We start from the raw sequence: 19,596 nt of genomic DNA, 5'->3' as shown, positions 1-19,596 counted from the left end.
TCCTTTCTTACCTCCTCCTCCCCTTCCTCCGCTTTCCCTGGAGCCCCACCCGTCCCCCCAAATCCCCGGACCATTTCCCGGCTCCTAGGAAACGAAGCTCGGAGACGCCAGTGCGCAGGGCCTGCAGTGCGTCCCCCGTCCGGCTCCAGGGGCACCGGGGCCAGAACTAGGCTGGGGCTGAAGGGTGGGTGCTCTCGGGCCGCGAGCTGCGCGGGGGCCCCCACTCCGAGCTCCAGCCAGACCTCGGCGCCCTCTAGCGGTGTCACTCGCCGGGGGCACTGGGGGGTCGGCTGTGGGCGGGGGGGGGGGGCTCTGGTAGGAGATGGACGAAGTGGGGGCCAGCGTCCCTTGACTAGAGGACCTCGCGCGCGGAAGGAGGACCGCGGTTCTGTAACTTCTCCACGCGGGAATAAGCAGGAACTTTTCTCCTGAGGGAAGATGTTATTTATTTATTTATTTTAGAGCTTGAGCTACAGGAGAAGGGGGAAATTTTCTCATTAAAGTTACATCCCTGCAGTTAGTTCAATTACTTGATATATGCAGAAGATGTTGTAAATTTATAGATTTAAATAGCTTATAAGGATGCCGCAGGCCCCATCAGTTAATATCCTTAATTTATGGATTTTTAGCTGCTCCTAGAACTGAAAGGGGCCGTGGAAGTAGGTCAGGGATCTGCGCAGCGGCTCCAGCCGGCCCCACGGAGGGCATGCCCACTGCTCCCCGTGTTCTGGCGCGGTGGGCTTTGGGCCTCCAGCCCCTGCCGCACCGCAGCACCCTTCTCTCTGCACCCCTGCCAGGCCCGAAGGTCAACTCTGCTCTGCTCGGTGGCCCACAGCCCCAGTCTCTTCAGAGCCACACAAGGCCAAGGGACAGCAAAGCCCCCATTTATACACACCCGACCCGGCATTGAAGAAATGGATCCAAATAAGAAGTGAAGCAAGTACCCACCTTCTTTGACCTCCTGATCCTCCCTTAAGTGGCGGTTGGGATCACAAATGGAGGAGGTGGGTGTCCCAGGCTCCTCCGGAAACAGAACCTGCCCCCTCCCCAGGCCTCTGAGTGCTTGCAGTGGAGGAAGGAGCATGGGGAAGGAGGTGCCATGCTTAGGTTTGAGGAGCACAGAGACATCGAAAACCCGCTAGCCGTGGCCCTTGCGGCCCCAGCGTCCCTCCCTCCTTTCTCCCTTTTCTATGCGCCTGCTAGAGCTCTGTTTTGTGTTCAATATGGGTGCATATATACATATAAATTAATACTTAAAACATTGGTCTGAACTAAAGTATTGGGGGAAGCCACATGGCAATGTGATTAGTATTGGTATTCACGATTTAACATTTCTTTTCCCACTAGATGAAGTTTCTAAGATTTGCAAGGTACATGTCAAGGACGGGTGTATAAATGGATTTTTATTTATTCACAACTCCAAGACTAATTGCTTCTCTTTGCCTCAAGGCCACAAGATTGGTTTTAATACGACACTTCAAAAGTATTCATGGAACTACACAGACACTAAGTGTCATTGTGTGAGAGGCAAATCTCGCTGTGATACCGGTGACCCTGAAAATAGGATGTTCCATTTTATTTTAAAATTCCTAGATGTTTTTTTTAAGAGTTTCACTTTATACCAACTATATTAAAAATGCACAATTTAATCAAAACAAGAACACTGACCATTTTGAAGGACCTTTATTTCCTTAATATTGCTGGGAACTTTGTTTTCCTATTCCAAGTTGAACTTTATATGCGTCATTAAGAAGAGTAAGTTTGGGTCATAATTTAGTCTCAGTGTTTTAAAAGTTCCCAGCTAAATGTCAACTGTCTTTTACACTTTAGCCTTGAACACGGACTGTGATGGGCATTAAATGATCTGTGCTTTACGATGCAATGGTGAGACTTTTTTTAAATTGAAGATGTATCATTAGTACTGAAAACATGGAAACACCTTGTGAAATACATCTTGATCCAAGATGTGAAATCTGATGTGAGTCTAATCGGAATGTAACTTGCTTTATCAGTAGATGTGACTAGCAATTAAGCCATTACCGTCCATGCTTTACCGTCCAGGGTCGCACCTGCCCTGCTCTGAGGTGCCTCTAAGTGCTCGTGTGAAACACCTGCAGGTCAGGCCCTGCATCCAGGTGCAGCGTCCAGGCGCTGTGTCCAGGCCCTGCATCCAGGTGCTGCAGACAAGCCCTCTGTCTCCAGATGTTTCAAAGTGGCCTCCAGCGGGACTATTGTTATTGCTGCTTGCAGACCGTATTTAAAAATGAGGACTTAAAAAAGGAAACTAAAATGAGATCCCAGAGTCTGCTGAACTCAACCTCCTCAGGAAGGCTGCGACTGGACAGCTGATGAACAGGCTGAGACACAGCTGGTGCCCACGGGCCACTGGCGGTGGGGTTTGGGGCCTGAGGTTTTAAGGCAGAACTGACTCCTCTCTCATCCCCAGGCCTCCCGGGGTGACAGCCAGACCCTGCTAGGTCTGTGCCCACCTCAAGGCTCAGAGATGGCCTCTGACCAGGCTGGATGGAGCCAGCCTGGCCCAGACGTCAGAGTCTGACCTCCACTTGGCAACTGCCTTCGCCTCAGGAATCCCCTCAATCTTTTTTCCTGGTTAGGACTCCCGAGAACCTGGAGGACAGAGGGAGTGGTAAACGTGGGGCTGTTGGGGCTGCCAGGTGGCCCCGCCACATGCCCCGAACCGGGCCTCTTGCCCGTCAGCCAGCAGACCTGCTTTCTGCGGGGCAGTGACCCAAGCCTGCCTGAGGGGTGGGAGTGAGAGTGGATCGCCCCTGCCTGTCCTTGAAGAAAATAAAAGAAGACCAGCCGGCTCTCACTGAGCTCTGCCCAGTCTCTGCACTATGCTCAGTTGGGCGTCTGTGGTTTCCGGTGGGAGAGAAGGCGGGGGGGCTGTCTCTGGGTGCTCCAGACCACCCCTCCTCTCCTGCCTTTTGCCTGCAGCGGGGCGTGTGCTCGGAAGCAAACCAGCCTGCGCTCCCCAGGAGCCAGCCTCGCAGTGAGGGAGATGAGACAAGGAGGTCTGACCAGGAATCCCAATGTGTTGTGACCTGTGGGTGGCCCTTGGGAGACCAGGAACCCCCCACAATACTCCCTACTCTGGATTTGAGCCTTTTCCCCAGGAGAAGTCAGTATTTCAACCAGGTTGTCAAAGGGTCTGCGTGAATTTGGGTGCAGGTGAGAAAACCTGCCTCGGATGGCTTCAAGATGAAGGGAGCTGATGGTCACGTGACAAGCGGGAGTATTCGAGGCTTTCTCCACTTTCCTCTGCCGTCCCTCTCACGGTGGCCTGGCCTCCACTGGCCTCTCACTGGTCTCGAGAAGAATGCAGCTGGAAGCTCCACGCCTCCCTGGACAGGAGTGCAGAGCAAGGAGAGGGTTTCCTGCCCCCCTAGCACCTTGTCAGGTATCGTTGACCCGCTCGCAAGCCAACCCCTGGAGAGGGATTAGCCCGGGCCAGTCAGGGTTAGCCCCTGATCTGCATGGGGCTGGAGCTGCTGCCCTGATTCCTGGGGCAGAAGGCGGACCCTGGGCACAGTCAGGCTCCGCCTGGGGGAAGGAAAGGATGGGCTTTGTGTCGGGGGCATTTGTCCTCCAAAGGTGAAGAGCTGTTGACCAGAACCCCGAGCTAGAAGGAAGGTAGGAGCTAAGCAGTGAAAAGAGACCCCAAACCCCAAAGAGCACCTCCCCCCAAAGCTTGAGGCAGTCAGTAATGTGGCTCCAGGTCCTCCCAGGGGGCCAGGAGACACAAGACCCAGACATGGGGTGGCCTGACCGAGCAAGGCCACTTCCAGGCTGTGGAACCAGGCCACTGGCCACAGGCCCTCCGAACACCTAAACCAGGGGTGTCCAACCTTTTGGCGTCTCTGGGCCACCCCCATTGAAAGAAGAGTTGTCTTGGGTCACACATTAAATACATTGTGGCATGTAATCATAAAACCCCCTCATGTTTTACATATATTTATGATTTTGTGCTGGGCCACATTCACAGCCATCCTGGGATGCATGCAGGCTGCAGGTTGGACACCCCTCAGAAAACTGGGTTCTTTTCAGGGCTCATTCTCTCCAGCTGCAGTCCTCCCAGCAGCCCCCCAGGGCTTGGGAGTGAGGCTGTTCTCTGCCAACAGCCCCTGGAGTCCTGGTGCCCCACCTGAGGGAGAAGCACAAAGCCACCCCCAGGAGTGTCCTGCCGAGACACATGGAAAAGATTTCCAGAAAGATGAAGCAGTTGCTGTTGCTCGGGGCCAGTGCACCCCGCACTGGGGTCCTCCGGGTCTCTTAATTGATGTCGGCCTCATGTGGGTCCCTGGGAAATGGCACCAAGTCTCACCCCTAAACGATTATGTGTGGCTGCCGCTCTGCCTCCAAGTGACCGTCAAAGTGGCCCTGGGGTCACAGGACAAGGTGCCTAGCAGAAGCATTTGCACAAGTCTGGGTGGGGGGGGGGAGTTGAGACGGTGAGTAACACAGCCCTTGGTTAGTCAGAAACCCCACCCAGGGTTCCTCCTGGGCCAAGGCTCCGTTTGCCAGCCCTCCTCGTCCCAGGCAGTTCCTTCTCCTCGGACCTGTATTGTAGGGAGACAGTCCGTGGACATCATGAACTTGAAGTCAGTCCAGCTGGGTGACCTTGGGCTGAATCTCTCCAAGCCTCAGTATCCTCCCTGAGATGTGAGAACAATTGGAGCATCGAGCTGATGGGGCCGCTGGGAGGATTCAGTGTGACAGTCTGCGCCAAGAGCTCGGCCCAGCCCAGTGTCCATGCGCCTTCCGGGAGCCTCAGTGGGGCTGCAGATACACGCTCTGCCCTGTCCCAGGCCCTGCTGGCCCAGCACCCACCTACAGGAGGCAACCGAGCTGGGGAAGTGAGGGAGAGGGGGAGCCCTAGAGGGGCCCCTTGACTCCACGATTTGAGGCTTAAAATCGAGGCAAACATGTACTATACATTACCGGGGAGAATGTAAATGTTGTCTGACATTTAAAGATAAAACACAAGACTTCAGAGAAATTGCATGCTTGCTCTGGTCCATGCCCTTGAGGTGGGGTCAGCAAGTGTCCGCAGGCTCCTCCGTCCTCAGGGCACTTGGTGAGGTGGGATTGCCGGTTGGGGCCCCAGAGGGCGTCGAGGGTTTGCTGGTGAATTCTTCTCATTTTTTTGGACTATGAAATTCTTCACTATGTTTTTAGAAATACTTTAAAATTTTAATAAGGCATCCTTGATCGTTGTTAAAGACACACACCCAGTAAAATGTAAGAAAGGGAAACAAAATTCCTGTCTCCCCTTCCCAGAGGGACATAGGTCAAGGATTTGGTGTTTGTCCAGCCAGCCTTCTTCCTGTTCACTGGCGCACGGGCACATGCAGGAACATAGCTACACAGAGTTACGCGGGTGTGCACACACCCCCCCCAAAGACGCACAAACACCACCTCGCACACAGTGGCACAGACACACTCAGCTGCAGACACACACAGATGTGCACAGATACACACACTCCATATGGACTCACGCTCCCACACAAGCGGCAGGCCCGAAGGTGCGCGCACAGACACAGTTGCACAGCACAGAGACACACGTGGCCCGCTGAGCACAGACATGCAAACACGCACATGTGCACATAGTATAAACTGTTCACACTAATCCACACTAACCCCCCTGCCATGCATTTCAAAATATAGAAAATCATCTACCAGACAACCCTATACCCACCACCCAGGATACACCAAATAGTAACATTTTGAATACTTGCTTCAGATCCTTCTTTAAAAATCACACAAAATGATACAGATCAGTTGCAAGCCCAGAAATTGCAACATTCCTCAGCACATTTTTATGCTCTTTGCAACATATGAATGCGGTTATGAACAACGATAACATCTGTGTTGTTTTAAACTTTTACAGAAGTGGCATCCAGCGTGCATCCTCTCGCGTTTTGTTTTTGCCGCTTGCGCTTCTCGCATCCCTGGACACGGCGGGCCCTCCCTTGCCACCCCGTTGGTCCCCACCGGGCCCCTCCCTCCTGCCCTGGCCCCTCTGCCCTTCTGTGTGTTGGAGGCCAAGCGCCCCAGAGGGCCTCGAATGGTGGAGCTGGGTCTTTGATGCGTTTGCTGAACCAGGGTGGTGTCAGAAGGAAGGAAAGGCTCCGCCTCCCACCTGCCGCCCCCTGCCCGCTGCTGCGTTGAGCAGAGGGCATTACCTGGCAGGTGTTTGGGTGGGCGATGGCCCCCCTTGCCTTCCTCCCTTCCTCTTCCGGCCCTCTGTCCTCGTCCCTTCCTCCTCTCCCCTCCTCACCCCCTCCTCTCCTCCTTCCCTCTCCCTCCCCCTCCTCCCCCTCCTCCCTCCTCCTCTGACTCCCTGTCCCCCTCCGCCTCCAGGCGATGCCAGCCTCTGGCTGAAAGAGCTGGAAGGTCACCCATGGAAGTACAGAAAGAAAAGACATCTTGATGTATTTCAAAATATGTCTCCCTGCAGTTTTTTTATGGTTCTATTTTTACGTGCCGGTTTCTTATCCTTTCAGAATTAAGTTTTGCTTATGGTTGGAGGTCAGGATCCAAAGAAGGATTTTTTTTTGAAAGATGGCTAGCCAGTCTTCCAGTGAATCAGCCAGTAAAAATGTTATATTAGGATTTTGATTGGAATCGAAGAAAGTGGAGGTCTTCTTATTTTTGCTTTCCTGCAGAAGAAATATGGGAATTCACCTAAGTTGTATAGATTAAAACATCTATTCTTTTCGTAATCAGAATTGATGACAAATCAGCCCCACCCCCGACGCTGCGCACACACTGGCCATCTCACTTTCTTCCTCCTAGGGACACTCGGCTTGGTGTGTGACAGATTGAATTATTAATTCCGATTTTCCCCTGCCCCATGGTAGCTTTAGACAATACACCCTGCTGTGGCTTCGTGCTTGGTGGAATGTACTTCTCCCCTCCCTGGTGCTGGCCTTCACGGAGGGGGAGTGAGTAGGTGTGGCAGAAGCAGTCCTGGAGGACAGCCGGGTGGCTCAGCGCCTGCCGTTTTGGCAGGAGGAAAGCCGTGGGAGCCCCGGAAGGAGACGCGTGGGGTGGGCTGCACCCGCCCCCCGGGCATGGGGGAAATAAGTGCCTATCATTTAAGCCACCGAAATTTCGTGCTTGTCACACAGCAAAAGCTGGTACAAACTATTCCTGTGTCTGTGTGTGTACATTCCCACACAAATCAGATTGGGATTATGTGAAACGTTTCATTCTATGGCCTTCTAATGACACAATATGTAGATATTATATCAAATTGTGTGTATTTTTTATTTGTTACACACCTTGCCCCACCCCTAACATTTGAAGGGCTCAGAACAAGAGAAAAAATGGAGATCCACATATCCTATGCCTAAATATTTATTTTATTTTTAAAAATTTTATCTATTTTTACAGTGGGGAAGTGAAGAACAAAGAGACGGAGAGAAGCGTCAGTGTGTGGTCGCCTCTTGCACGCCCCCTGTTGTAAACCTGGCCTGCAGTCCAGGCATGTGCCCTGACTGGGAATCGAACCAGCCACCCATTGGTTCCCAGGCCCATGCTCAATCCACTGAGCCACAAGAGCCAGGGCCATATGCCTAAATATTTAAAAGGTATATATTAAGCTAACAACTGTTAGATAAAACTCATTTTATCCTCTAAATTTGGCAGATATGCCTTCGTAATGGCCTGCAAGGCCAGGTTCCTTTCTAATTCTCAGGTTCCTTGAAGAGAGTGCCTGGCCCTGGTGGCACGGGATTAGTCCCCTTCGCTCCCCTTCCTGGCTCCATCCCCCACTGCGGGGGTACTTTGTGAGTACTGTGTACACGGCCCAGCCTGCACTGCCAGGCTCCATCCACACACCCTGCAAATGGCTGCTCTGGGTACCCCTCAGACATTGGGGTACACACACCGGTGGCTGCTGTCCACCCTCTGGACAGTGGGCCAGAGGAAGAGGTCCCTGTAGGCCCTGGTCATGAGCCGAGGGCTGTTGGACAGGAAATTCCAGGGCCTGAGGTACATCAGTACAGGCAGGCCTGTATGTTCTCCATCGCTTGTCCTGGCTTCCTCTTGCAGATTTAATCTCCCCCACCCCATGGGTCCTTTCCATTGTTCTTCATGCACATTCAAGTTATCTCCTCTAAAAACACAAACAAAACTCCAGCTGTCGAGGACGCGCCCTTACAGCCCCTTCTCTGCCTCGCCCACCTGTCCTAGCCGAGGCTGTGGGAAGAGCAGTCCACACTTCTCATCTACCCACCCTCTGTTCCTCCCTAACCAACATGTCACCTCTCACCGTAAGCCCCTTAAGGTCCCCAAACACCTCCTTCTCGGGTCAGCAAGGACCCATGTCAGCTGGTTCAGAGCGTTTCTCAGTCCTCAGGTTACCGGGGCCGCTCAGCAGCAGCTGGCTCCGCGGGGCTCGCCTCCGTCCTCCGCATGTCGAGGCCAGTGCTGCGCCCGAGCTCCCAGCTCTCCCCCACTGCGGGCTCCATGGCCGCGTTGCCCTCCTCTGCCTTCTCTGAAGTTAGGCAAGGCCTGCAACTCACTTTGCCCGCACCAGGTGAGACAGAAACTTGAGAAGCCAGCCTGCCGTTCCTACAGCCCCTACCCAACGAAGGCAGTTGCAGAAACCGCCTTTGAGATGGAGCCTCTGTCACCCAGGTTTCCCAGGGACCACGGTGAGCAGAGACCCATGCTGGACCTGTGCGCTGAGGGAGACGTTAAGTGTTGTCTTTTTCGGACTCTGATATTCAGGAATATTGGTTTTTGCAGCATAACCTCGCTGGCGCTGGCTGTTGCACTTGACACCTCCAGGGCAGAGCTCACACCTGTTTCTTTCCCCTTCTACTCAGCCCACTGCTTCATCCCCCGCTCTGACCAGCCCCAGGCTCCCTTCTCAACTCTCCTCACACTTTCTCCAGCGCAACCTCCTGCAGCGTCAGTGACTCAAGGATTCGTCCTTCCTTCTGCCTCCCACATGACGCCTCCCCGTGGTGTCTCAGGGCTTCCTCAGACTCAGCCAGTCCTGACTCAGACTCACGGTCTGTCCCCTCTCAACCCGGCCCCCTCCCAGCGTTCCCATCTCACCCCTTCGCTCTGGTGTGCGGGCTAGAACCTGGGGGGTCATCCAGGAACCACCTCCTTCCAGACCCTCTCCTCCTTTTCCCATCTCCAGTCGGTCCCTGAGATCTGCCACACTGCCCCTCAGACCCACCCTCGCTCCCCCGTCACCACCGCCGCTCTGGCCCGGGCGCCGCCATCTATCACCTGGACGGCTGCAGCAGCAGCAGCCGTCCTGGTCTCCCTACTGTCAGCCCTGCCCTTACAATGTTTCCCCCAGGCAGCCAGAGGGGTCTTTTCAAAAGATGATGCAGCTGCTCACCTGAAGCCTTGCTGAGGCTTCCCCTGCTCTACGGTGTAACAGCACCACCTCCTACGGTGCAGGCGGACAGGCCCACCTTCTCCCTCCCTCAGTCCCCTCCCCCTTGTTCTCTGCAGCAGGCCGGGCCCCCTGGGAGCTGACAGGGGTGAAGGTTACTGCAGGCGCTCTCTCTACGGAGGGCTTTTCTGCGTCAGCATTTGTGGGAGGGAGGAGTGGGCGGAGGGAGTTGAGCTCTCATGCAGCCTCAACGGGGGGGCGTCCCTGACCCAAGGGACGCGGAGTGGGGACCCAAGGGACACTGATTCCATTGCAGGCACCCACGTCAGGCCTCTGTGTGGCCATGCGGATGGCTGGGGCTGTCGCTGGATGTGGAGTGTGACCTTGGGTGAGACATCACTCTTCACCTGAGGCATTCTCTGGGAAGGGACGATGGCTGAAGGCTCTCAGCAGCGAGCCCTTCTGGAAGCTGGAGGAATACGTTCTCCCTGCCCAAGCAGGCCTGGGTGGTGCACCATCCTCCGCACTGCCAGGACCCACTTCCTCACGCAGGTCCAGAGAGCAGCCCCCCGGGATTCTGGCGTGCCATGGGGGGAACTCGGAAGAGGAAGGTTAGTGGGAGTAGCCACAGCCCCCACTGCTGCAGTTACAACTGATGTTCGTCTTCTCTCACCTGGTTGTCTATTCTGAACTCCCCGCACCCTCAGCTGACAACTGTCCTGGCCTGCCTGGGGCCACACACTCATCTTTGATGGTTCTGAGACGCTGACGCTGACTCTGGCCTTCTCAGGTCAGAGCTGCTACATTTGTCCATCGCTGTATCCAGAATTGGGCAAGGGGGGCTCTGCCTGCGTGGCTCACATCATCCTGTACGTGAGAAGGTTGCTAGTTCGAATCCCGGTTGGGGCACACATCTAGGTTGTAGGTTTGATCCCTGGTTAGGGTACATATAAGAGGCAACCGATAGATGTTTCTCTCTCTCTCTCTCTCTCTCTCTCAAACCAAATCAACAAACATATTTTAAAAGTTGGGCAAGGGACACCAAGAAGCGACCAAGTAGATTAACGAGGCGTCAGATATATTTTGCCCCGCCCTCATTTTACAACACAAATGTTACTTCTTTCTGATGATCCGGGTCCATTACCTCTGCCAAGATGGTGGCTGTCTTGCTCGCCGGTTCCTCGGCACAGTGAGCCTCGGGTGCCCCGGCAGCACCCTAGCGTGTAGTTGGTGAAAGTCTTGCCGTGTTCCTTGGTAGAAGCACTCCTTGTTGGAACCTCTGAACCCCTGGCGCCCGGGAACGTGCCAGTTCCCTCAGTGGGTGGCCAGGAGAGGCGGGAACCGGGCGCTGGTTCTTCCACCCCTTGGTTCCCAGACCCATTTTCCCCACGACGTGGTGTGTTGGTTTCCTATTGCTGCCGTAACCAGTGACCCCCAACTGGGTGGTAATGCAGTGAAATATGAAGGTGTTATCTTATCGTTCAGAAGGCCGGAAGTCCAAAATGGGTCTCCTTGGCCTAAAAGCAGGGTGTAGGCAGGGCTGGATCCCTTCTAGGAGACCTGGGAAGAAACCCGTTCCTCATCTTTCCGGCCTAGAAAGGGGCCATGTTCCGAGTCTCCTGGTTCCCTTCCATCTCCAAGGCCGGTGGGGGCTGCCTGTCTCTCTCACCTGAGGCTCTCAGACACCGTCCCACCTGCCCCACTCACTTAGGTTGGGCCCACCCGGATGGTCCAGGATAATCTCTCCTCCTCAGGACCCTTAACTTAAACACACTCACAAAGTCCCTGTGCACAGCAAGGGAATGTACTCACAGGTTCTTGGAATTGGGACATTTTGGGGAGAAGGGGTCTTATTTTGCCTACCAAAAATGGCTAGACCTGTGTCAGCCTACTGTTGATTCGAAGGGTACATTTGGCTCGGGAGAATGGTGGTAGGCAATTCTGCGAAATACCACCTCTGAGCTGGCACTTCAGCCACGCCCCTATCAGGCTCTTCCATCGATTTATCAGATCGGTAGATTCTTGGCGATACAGTCAGTGATGCATCTATGGTCATGGGCCACCTCCCCCACCTCCTGTGCTGCACAGTGGCCCCCGTTATCTGATACACTGTTACCTGAAGCCGGAGCATCAGATATTCTGTTAAATCCTTGGAGAGTGATCTGGCACAGGCCGGGCAGGAAAAGAAAACCTATACTTGGACTATGTGTTTCTTCCTGACAAAATCAATCACTGTTCCTTCCAGGATATAAGGGATCCAACGTAGTCCACCAGCTGCTAGGTAACTGGCTGGTGTCCTGGAGGAACAGCACCGTGCCTGGGACTCAGCACTGGGCTCCGTGGCTCGAAGATGGGGCATCCGGCGGCAGCCGCAGCTCAGTTAGCCTCTGTGGGTGGGCGCCCACGCCGCTGGGCCTCTTCATGGCCTCCGTCCCTGCTTCCGTGGCTGCTCCTTTCGCGTGCTCTTTTCTTCATGGGTTTATCTTCACAGAGAGGGGAGGGAGGGAGAAAGTGAGAGAGAGAAACACTGATATGAAAGAGAAACATTGATTGGTTGCCTGGTCTGGGAACTGAACCGGAACCCCAGGCATGTGCCTTGACCGGGGATCGAACTGGTGGCCTTTCACTGTGCGGAACGACACCTCACCCACTGAGCCACACTGGTCGGGCCTTTCCCATACTCCTCATGCCGTCAGTAGAGAGACCAATGACAAGCTGGTTGATGACACCTGAGCATGCCATTCTGTTGGCCTGGTTGTTCTGTGAGTCTTCCGTGACGGACATTCCCCAGTGGGTGTTCAGGTGGGAGACAGCGAGCTTCGTGCCGGCTCAGACCCACCCGCACTGTGGCCCTGGCAGCCTTGTCTCCTGACCAGTCTCCTGGCCCTGATCACTTTTCTTTCCACCAAAGTGGATGACCAGGTGTGTTACCAGAGCTCTACCCGCTGGGAGGATTTTTTTTAAAAAAAGATTATGTTTATTTTATAGAGAGGGAGAGAAACGTTGATGTGAGAGAGAAACATCGACCCGGTGGCCTCTCGCCTGTGCCCTGAATGGGGATTGAACCTGCAACCCGGGCACTGTGCCCTGACTGGAATGGCGACCCTTCGTTGTGCTGGGCGATGCCCAACCAACCAAGTCACCACTCTCAAGGCCGCCCTGAGTGGGCTGCAGACTCCATCCAGTTTTACTTGTCCCCGTGTTCGAAGCCACACTCCTGTGACCCCAGCTCAGGCTTCTTCTCGTCAGCAGCGGGTCATGCCGCCCACCACGGGCCCCAGGAGTGGAGCGGAGGAGTCAGGGGGTGGGGGGTGGGGGTGGAGGAGGGCTCGGTACGGCAGCGGTGCAGGACAGGGGAGTCTGGGCCTCCTGCCCTTATGGCTGGTTTGTGGCCCCTCCTCCAGATCACACGGGGTCCTGGATGGACATTCCGTCCTGCGGGTGGGCGCTTCTGGGCCCGTTGGTCCCTCTGACATGGTGGGTGTGGGTGACAGGACCAAGCTCGGATGCGAGGTGCAGTGATCTGGGTGTGTGCGCGTCCCTCCGCGCCCCCCATTTATATGTGGAAATCCTGTCCCCTGAGATGGCGATGTTAGGAAGCAGGGCCTTTGAGAGGTGCCTGGGTCATTAAGGATGAGCCCCTTACGAGAGAGATGGGCGCCTTATAAAAGGGGCCCCAGAGAGACCCCTAGCTTCCTCCTTCCTTCGGGGACACAGCGAGGAGGCGAGGGCTGTGGGCCGGGAAGAGGGCCTCCCCACCCGTGCTGGTGCCGTGGTCTTCTCGAAAGCTGTGGAAAGTCCACAATAAATACCTGTTGTTCACAAACTACTCAGCTCATGGTATTTGGTTAGCGCAGCCAGGACGGACGAGGACAGGCCGTTACGGCCGCGTTTTCCCTTGGTGTCCTGTGGTCATGGTCAGGCACGCCATCCACGCTGGGGCTCACAGCACACCAGGGGCTGTTTTTCAAAAGATGTGTAAGTCTCCACGAGGTAGGGCTTTGTGACAGAACCTTAGAAGCCTGCATTGTAATTCCCCTCTGGGGGCTTCCCAGAAACTCCGCACGGCGTCTTTTCCCAGCACTAGTACCTCCAGCACCTTGGGGTCCGCTGGGGTGCACAGCCCAGGTCCCCGCGCCTCCAGCGCCGCAGCACGTACCTGCTGCGGGACCCTCTCCCTCCGGGACTCACTCAAGGCCCAAAACTTTTCATGGCTCCCGGGAAGCGGTTTGGACTATTCGTCCTCGAGGACTGCGCCTGTGGAGCCCGAAGAGGCCTGGCAGACACTGCGCTTCCTCCTTTGAGGTGGGAGGTGCAGGACGGTGATCTGCCCTCTAGTTAGGTTGCCTGGTGTGCCACAGCGCCCCCACCCTGCGGCCCCTGACATGACAGGCCCCCGAAACTTCTCTGGGCTTATCCTCTGCGGTGCGTGGGTCTTCTGAACGCCCGCAGCATTCCGGCCGCTTCCCGCTCATTCCATCTTGATGAGCGTGAGGATGTTGATATATGACCAGTATGATATGCCACAGGATATCCAGCCCATCCAGGTTTTCTCGGTCTATATTTGGACGGAGCGCTGGAGAGTTAACATATTTCTGCGGCAAGGCTACATACATGTATACATTTCAATTTAATTCTGAATGCGAACTGCATTCGATTCCAACTGAATGCAAACTGGCTTAAAATTTTTTAAAATTTTATTGATTGATTATTTTTAGAGAAAGGAAGGAAGGGAGAGAGAGAAACACTGATTTGTTGCTCCACTTATTTATGCATTTATTGAGTGCACATATTCTTGTAGGTGCCCTGACCAAGGACTGAACCCACAACCTTGGCTTATCAGGATGACATTCTTTTTTTTTTAAAGATTTTATTTATTTATCCTTAGAAGGGAAGTGAAGGAGAGAAGGAGAGAAATATCAATGTATGGTTGCCTCTTGTGAGTCTCCTGCAGGGAACTGGCCTGCAACCCAGGCATGTGCCCTGACTGGGAATCGAACCGCGATCGTGTGGTTCGCAGGCCCACGCTCAATCCACTGAGCTACACCAGCCAGGGCTCAGGGTGACATTCTAACCAACTAAACTACCCAGCCAGGGCTGCAACTTGTTTACTTATTTGTTTAAGATTTTATTTATCTACTTTTAGAGAGGGGAATGGAGGGATAAAGAGAGGGAGAGAAACGTCAATGTGTGGTTGCCTCTTGCGCACCCCCAAATAGGGACCTGGGCCACAATGCAGGCATATGCCCTGATTGGGAACCAAACCAGTGACCCTTTGGTTTGCAGGTTGGCACTCAATCCACTGAGCCACAGCAGCCAGGGCTGCAAACTGTTTTTGATCACCTTTTTGATAAAGATGCAAAGTAGCACATTTGCCGGGTCGTCGGACAAACACCGTGCGTGGCGCTCCACCCTCGCAAGGGCAGCAGGTTGGCACGGCAGCGGTGTTTCGGACCGCTGTGTGGCTGGGTTTGCAGTGGCTCACTGCCAGCCTCCGGGGTCTGTCTTGTCTTTACAGGAGCTAAACCGTCAGTTCAGTGGAGCTGTGATGAGGACCACTGCCTTCGGGACCTTCAGGTTTGGGGAGGAAGCTCCAATAGCTGCTACCACCCTCCACACGACCCCTCACCCCAGGAGGCTGTACTGTGTTTTCATTTCCTGTTTTGGAAGGGGACAGAAGGCAGCGCCAGAGGTTCCTCTTTGCGGGTCCCACTGCAAAAGCTCTTACCCCACAGACCGAGGAGTCCTCGGGGGACGTGTGATGGCCACGAAGTAAGCCTATCTGAATTACACTGTACGGCAGTGTACCTCGACGAAGCCCCTGGCAGATCCACTGAAAGCCAGACCGAGGCCAGCACTCCGTTTATCACGGGCTCCTCACGCCCCCACCCTCACGGAGGACCAGGACGACACACCAGACCTCAGCGTATCTGTCTCGAGTCTGCCGATCCTGTCCCACGGCCCTACCTTGGCGTGGGAGCCTCCTTCCCCAGGGCACCTTTTGCAGGGGGCCCACGGGCGTGATCACTAGATACGGGTGCTTTGTGTGACAGGTTCATCTCGGGAGCTCACCTCTCTCCCGAAGCCACCGGGTTCCTGGTCTGAAAACGGGCTCCAGTTCAGAAACTGGGCGAGGAGCTACATTTTTCTTTTCTCACTGGAAGGATGGCACTCGGGCTCCTGGTTGTCTGCTCTAGACCTCTTTGTCCAGATGGAGCAGGGCAGGCGTCAGCTACCGCCTGTTTCGCCCCCAGGAACACCCTGTGCTACCGCCGGCTTCACGCCTCGCCTCAGCCGGGTCGCACGCTGACCCGACCACGCCTTACTGGGATTGCATCTGCCTCGCTTCTGATGAGGAGACGTCCCCACTGGACCTCTGTGGTTTGGGGGTTCTCTTGCCCTCGAGGCTGCCAGTGACCCACGTGCCACCAGAGCCTCTTCCACCTCAGTCCTGACCGCAGATTCGAGGGCGGCGTGGCCCTCTTCGTGCCTGACCCTGGGTGTGGTAAGTGGTGTGTCCGCGGGGCCCTCCCGAAGGACACTGTCCTCTTCCACTTTGAGGGGAAGGGCCTTGCACAGCTCATTCCGTGCAGCATGCCCACTTTGCAGTTTTCTGCCTCCATTTCACACAAAAATCCTGGCATTTCTCAAAGCACAGGCCGTTGCGCCCCCCGTACGTCTAGGACCCATGCTAGAACTGTTTTTGCGCCACCCCCACAGGCCTTGCGGGGATACTGAATCCTGTATCCCAGGAAAATGCTCTCCTCCTGATAGGCTCACCCATCCATTTCAACCGNTCTGTGGTTTGGGGGTTCTCTTGCCCTCGAGGCTGCCAGTGACCCACGTGCCACCAGAGCCTCTTCCACCTCAGTCCTGACCGCAGATTCGAGGGCGGCGTGGCCCTCTTCGTGCCTGACCCTGGGTGTGGTAAGTGGTGTGTCCGCGGGGCCCTCCCGAAGGACACTGTCCTCTTCCACTTTGAGGGGAAGGGCCTTGCACAGCTCATTCCGTGCAGCACGCCCACTTTGCAGTTTTCTGCCTCCATTTCACACAAAAATCCTGGCATTTCTCAACGCACAGGCCGTTGCGCCCCCCGTACGTCTAGGACCCATGCTAGAACTGTTTTTGCACCACCCCCACAGGCCTTGCGGGGATACTGAATCCTGTATCCCAGGAAAATGCTCTCCTCCTGATAGGCTCACCCACCCATTTCAACCGTATGGGCCTGCCCAGCCCACCCCGGCCGGCTTCGGACCCAGTGCCTCCAGAATCCAGTCCCACGGTTGCTCTCCTGGCCCTTGCCAGTACCTGAGGGCCATAGGTGCAGGAGCTCCTTGGGATACAGCTCCTCGCCTTTCCTACCAGAGGCAGCGCTTCCTTGGCCCAGTTATGCTGTGATGTGACCCCTAATGATAGGTCTAGGGGCCAGAGGGTGAGGTGAGGGCAGATCCCAGAGGGCTGCACGCTGCCTTGCAGGACAGAGACCTCGCATCTCTTCAAGGAATCGGGGCGCATTAACCCTTAACAGGGAAGCGTGGGCCACGTCTGTAGGCCCAGAGGGTTCAAGGCTCTCTAGGGATTCACAACGTGGGGTGCCCCAACTCAGGCGTCCCATCGGAAATGTCAGGGTGCCACTTTGTGCCAACCAGACCACGCCCTTGGCCTAGCAGGCCTGCTTAGGCCGAGTTGAACCTTCTTTGGAACTTGGCTGCTCCGAGGTCCTCAGCTTCGTCCGCCCTCCAGCTGCAGCACCCGAGGACCCCCGCTGGTGCCACCACAGGCCTTCTGGCTTTCACACTCAGCCCTTCACGGCTCTCAGTCTTTGGTGCCTTTTCTCAAAGTGCTGGTCAATTTTAGTGGTGGCCACCTAATTCTGCGGCTTTGCTTTTCCCTGATATTTCTCCGGTACCTGAATACATTGCTCTCAGCACTGCATTTCCCCCGCACAGGCAAGCCATCCCCCGCCAGAGCAGAAAGTCTGAACAGTTCACGGCCATCTTGTCACAGGGGTCATCTTGTCACCTACACGGTCATCTTGTCACCTACATGTCCCTGCCACTGTGTCTGGCTGAGCAGATGGGGTGGATGAACCTGCCTCACAGTCCGGGCCCTGCATCTGCCTCCTCGGGCTCCTCCCCACTCACTGCCTGCCAGGGGGTGGGGCTCCCCGGGGGGGAAAACTGGGCAGCTCCCAGGACCCACACCTGCGGAATGGAAGGGAGAAAGCAGGGTTAGGCAGAGGAAGAAGTTGGGCTCCCATGCTGAATCCGTTTTCTGCCGCTGCTACAACACATTACCACAAACTTCGGTTCTTTGAAGCAAGACGAATTTCTTACCTCGCTCTTCCGGAGCTCAGGAGTCTGCAATGGGCTGTGTTCCCTCTGGACGCTCGGGGAAGAACATGTTTCCCGGTTTCCCGTTTCTAGGGATTTCCTCTTTCCTTGGTCTGTGGCTTCTTTCTTCCTTCACTCCGGCCTCTGCTTCCGTCGGGCCGTCTTCTCTCTGGCCCTGACCCGTGGCCCCTCTCTACGAGGACCCTGGTGACTGCTTTGCGCCCGCCTGGATAACCCCAGGTAACCACCACACCTCAGGGTCCCTAATCATATCCAAAAAATCCCTCTGGACATGTAAACTAACATATCCACAAACTCTGGGGATTAAGGCGTGGGCATCTTTAGAGGGTTGCTGTTCTTTCTACCATGTGTAGCTCTGAAGCTGGGTTGCCCTCCAGAATTGCTGGGAGAGGACCCTCCACGTGGGTGAGTCACTGGGTGTGGCGGACCCTGAGTGAGCAACGTGGGCAGTCCCTTAAGAAGGCTGGCAGCAAAGGACGCTGGGCCGGCTGCCCGCAGCTCGTGGCCGTCCTTCATTCCTGCAGGGGCCTGGGTGGCACCTGGCACCCACCACATTCCCGCTGCTCTGACCCAGCAGCCTTCCTCCACCCCTCGCCTGGCCACTACTTCTTTTACCCCAGGACATTTGTGCACACTCTTCCCTCAACCTCAGTGTCCTCCCGGACCAGGAGCCCTGGTTCCAGGCTGCGAGAACACGCGTGCCATGTCCCCATGTCCTCATTGCCTAGCACAGTGCCTGACACCCATGGCCACTCAGAAAATGCGAAATGGAGGCTCTGGCCCCCTTGCCTCATTATGGACCTTTTTCGGTATGGGAAGTGTCCCTCCTCCCCTTCAGTGGCTCCCATTGCTTTCAGCACTGGATCCGATCTCCTTATTATTGCCTACGAGGTCCTCCTGGACCTGGCATCGTTCGTCCCTGCGCCCTGCACACTGTGTGGCAGGCGTCCACTCTGTGTCTGTGCACATCGGCCTGGGCTCCGGCTGGCTCCACCGAGGGGGTGGCCTTGAGGCATGTCCTCAGAGCCAGCCCTATAAAGTCCCATGCCCTTCGGTCCTCAGTCCTCAGTACCCAGTTGCCCACAGCTCCACCCTGTGCCCCACCTCGGTTACCATCCCTCTTGGTTAGGTTAAGACCCAAACAGGCAGCAACCCTGACTGCAATCCCATGGGGCTCCCAACACCTGAAAAATGATGGCAGGCCCTTGTCCCATGTCATTAATCCTCTTGTGACTGAGGCCTTTCCCCAGGGTGGGCACGGGGCCAGGGTGACTGATTGCGCCTGCTTCCCACTGCTTTGGCCAGTGGGAGCCTTGGACGGCATTTCCCTGGTGCAATGCCGCGTGGAGATTAATGGCCCTGAGCTGGGGGCTCTGGGTGGGAAAGGCCTGAGCGAGGCAGGGCTGGGGCTTCGGGGCTGAGTCCCCTGCTGCCCAGCCTGCCCCACCCGTCCCCTTCTAGGGGCAGGGCTGAGGGTTCTGCACCTTCGCCCAGGTTTCCTGGATCTCCCAGAACTGGTTGCCTCAGCCTCATGCCTGAAACCTCAAACACAAATAATTTTCAATTTGCCTGGGAGTTTCAATCGCACAATCCAGTGTTAAATAATAGATTAGATGCCTCGGGGAGAGAAACAGGATTTAAGAAGAAGAAATAAATAAAAGGAAAAGTAAAATTCAGCACCTCGGCTTGGAGAGTAAGAATGTAGCTTTTGCTCCTGGCCTGCGTTCTCCTGCTCTGCCCAACCCTGCCCAGCCGAGTTCTCTTCCCTGCGTCTGTGGGAATTGTCCTTTGTGCCCTGGGGTCTGTTTCCCCAGGAGCAGGTTCCAGGCCTCAGTAGTCCTGGGCTCCACCCCCATC

The sequence above is a fragment of the Sturnira hondurensis genome, unplaced genomic scaffold (assembly GCF_014824575.4).
Source record: "Sturnira hondurensis isolate 20B ecotype Veracruz unplaced genomic scaffold, ASM1482457v3 Scaffold0020884, whole genome shotgun sequence".
Classification (NCBI taxonomy): domain Eukaryota; kingdom Metazoa; phylum Chordata; class Mammalia; order Chiroptera; family Phyllostomidae; genus Sturnira; species Sturnira hondurensis.
The sequence above is the reverse complement of the archived record's forward strand: the minus strand, read 5'-3'. Positions refer to the sequence as shown.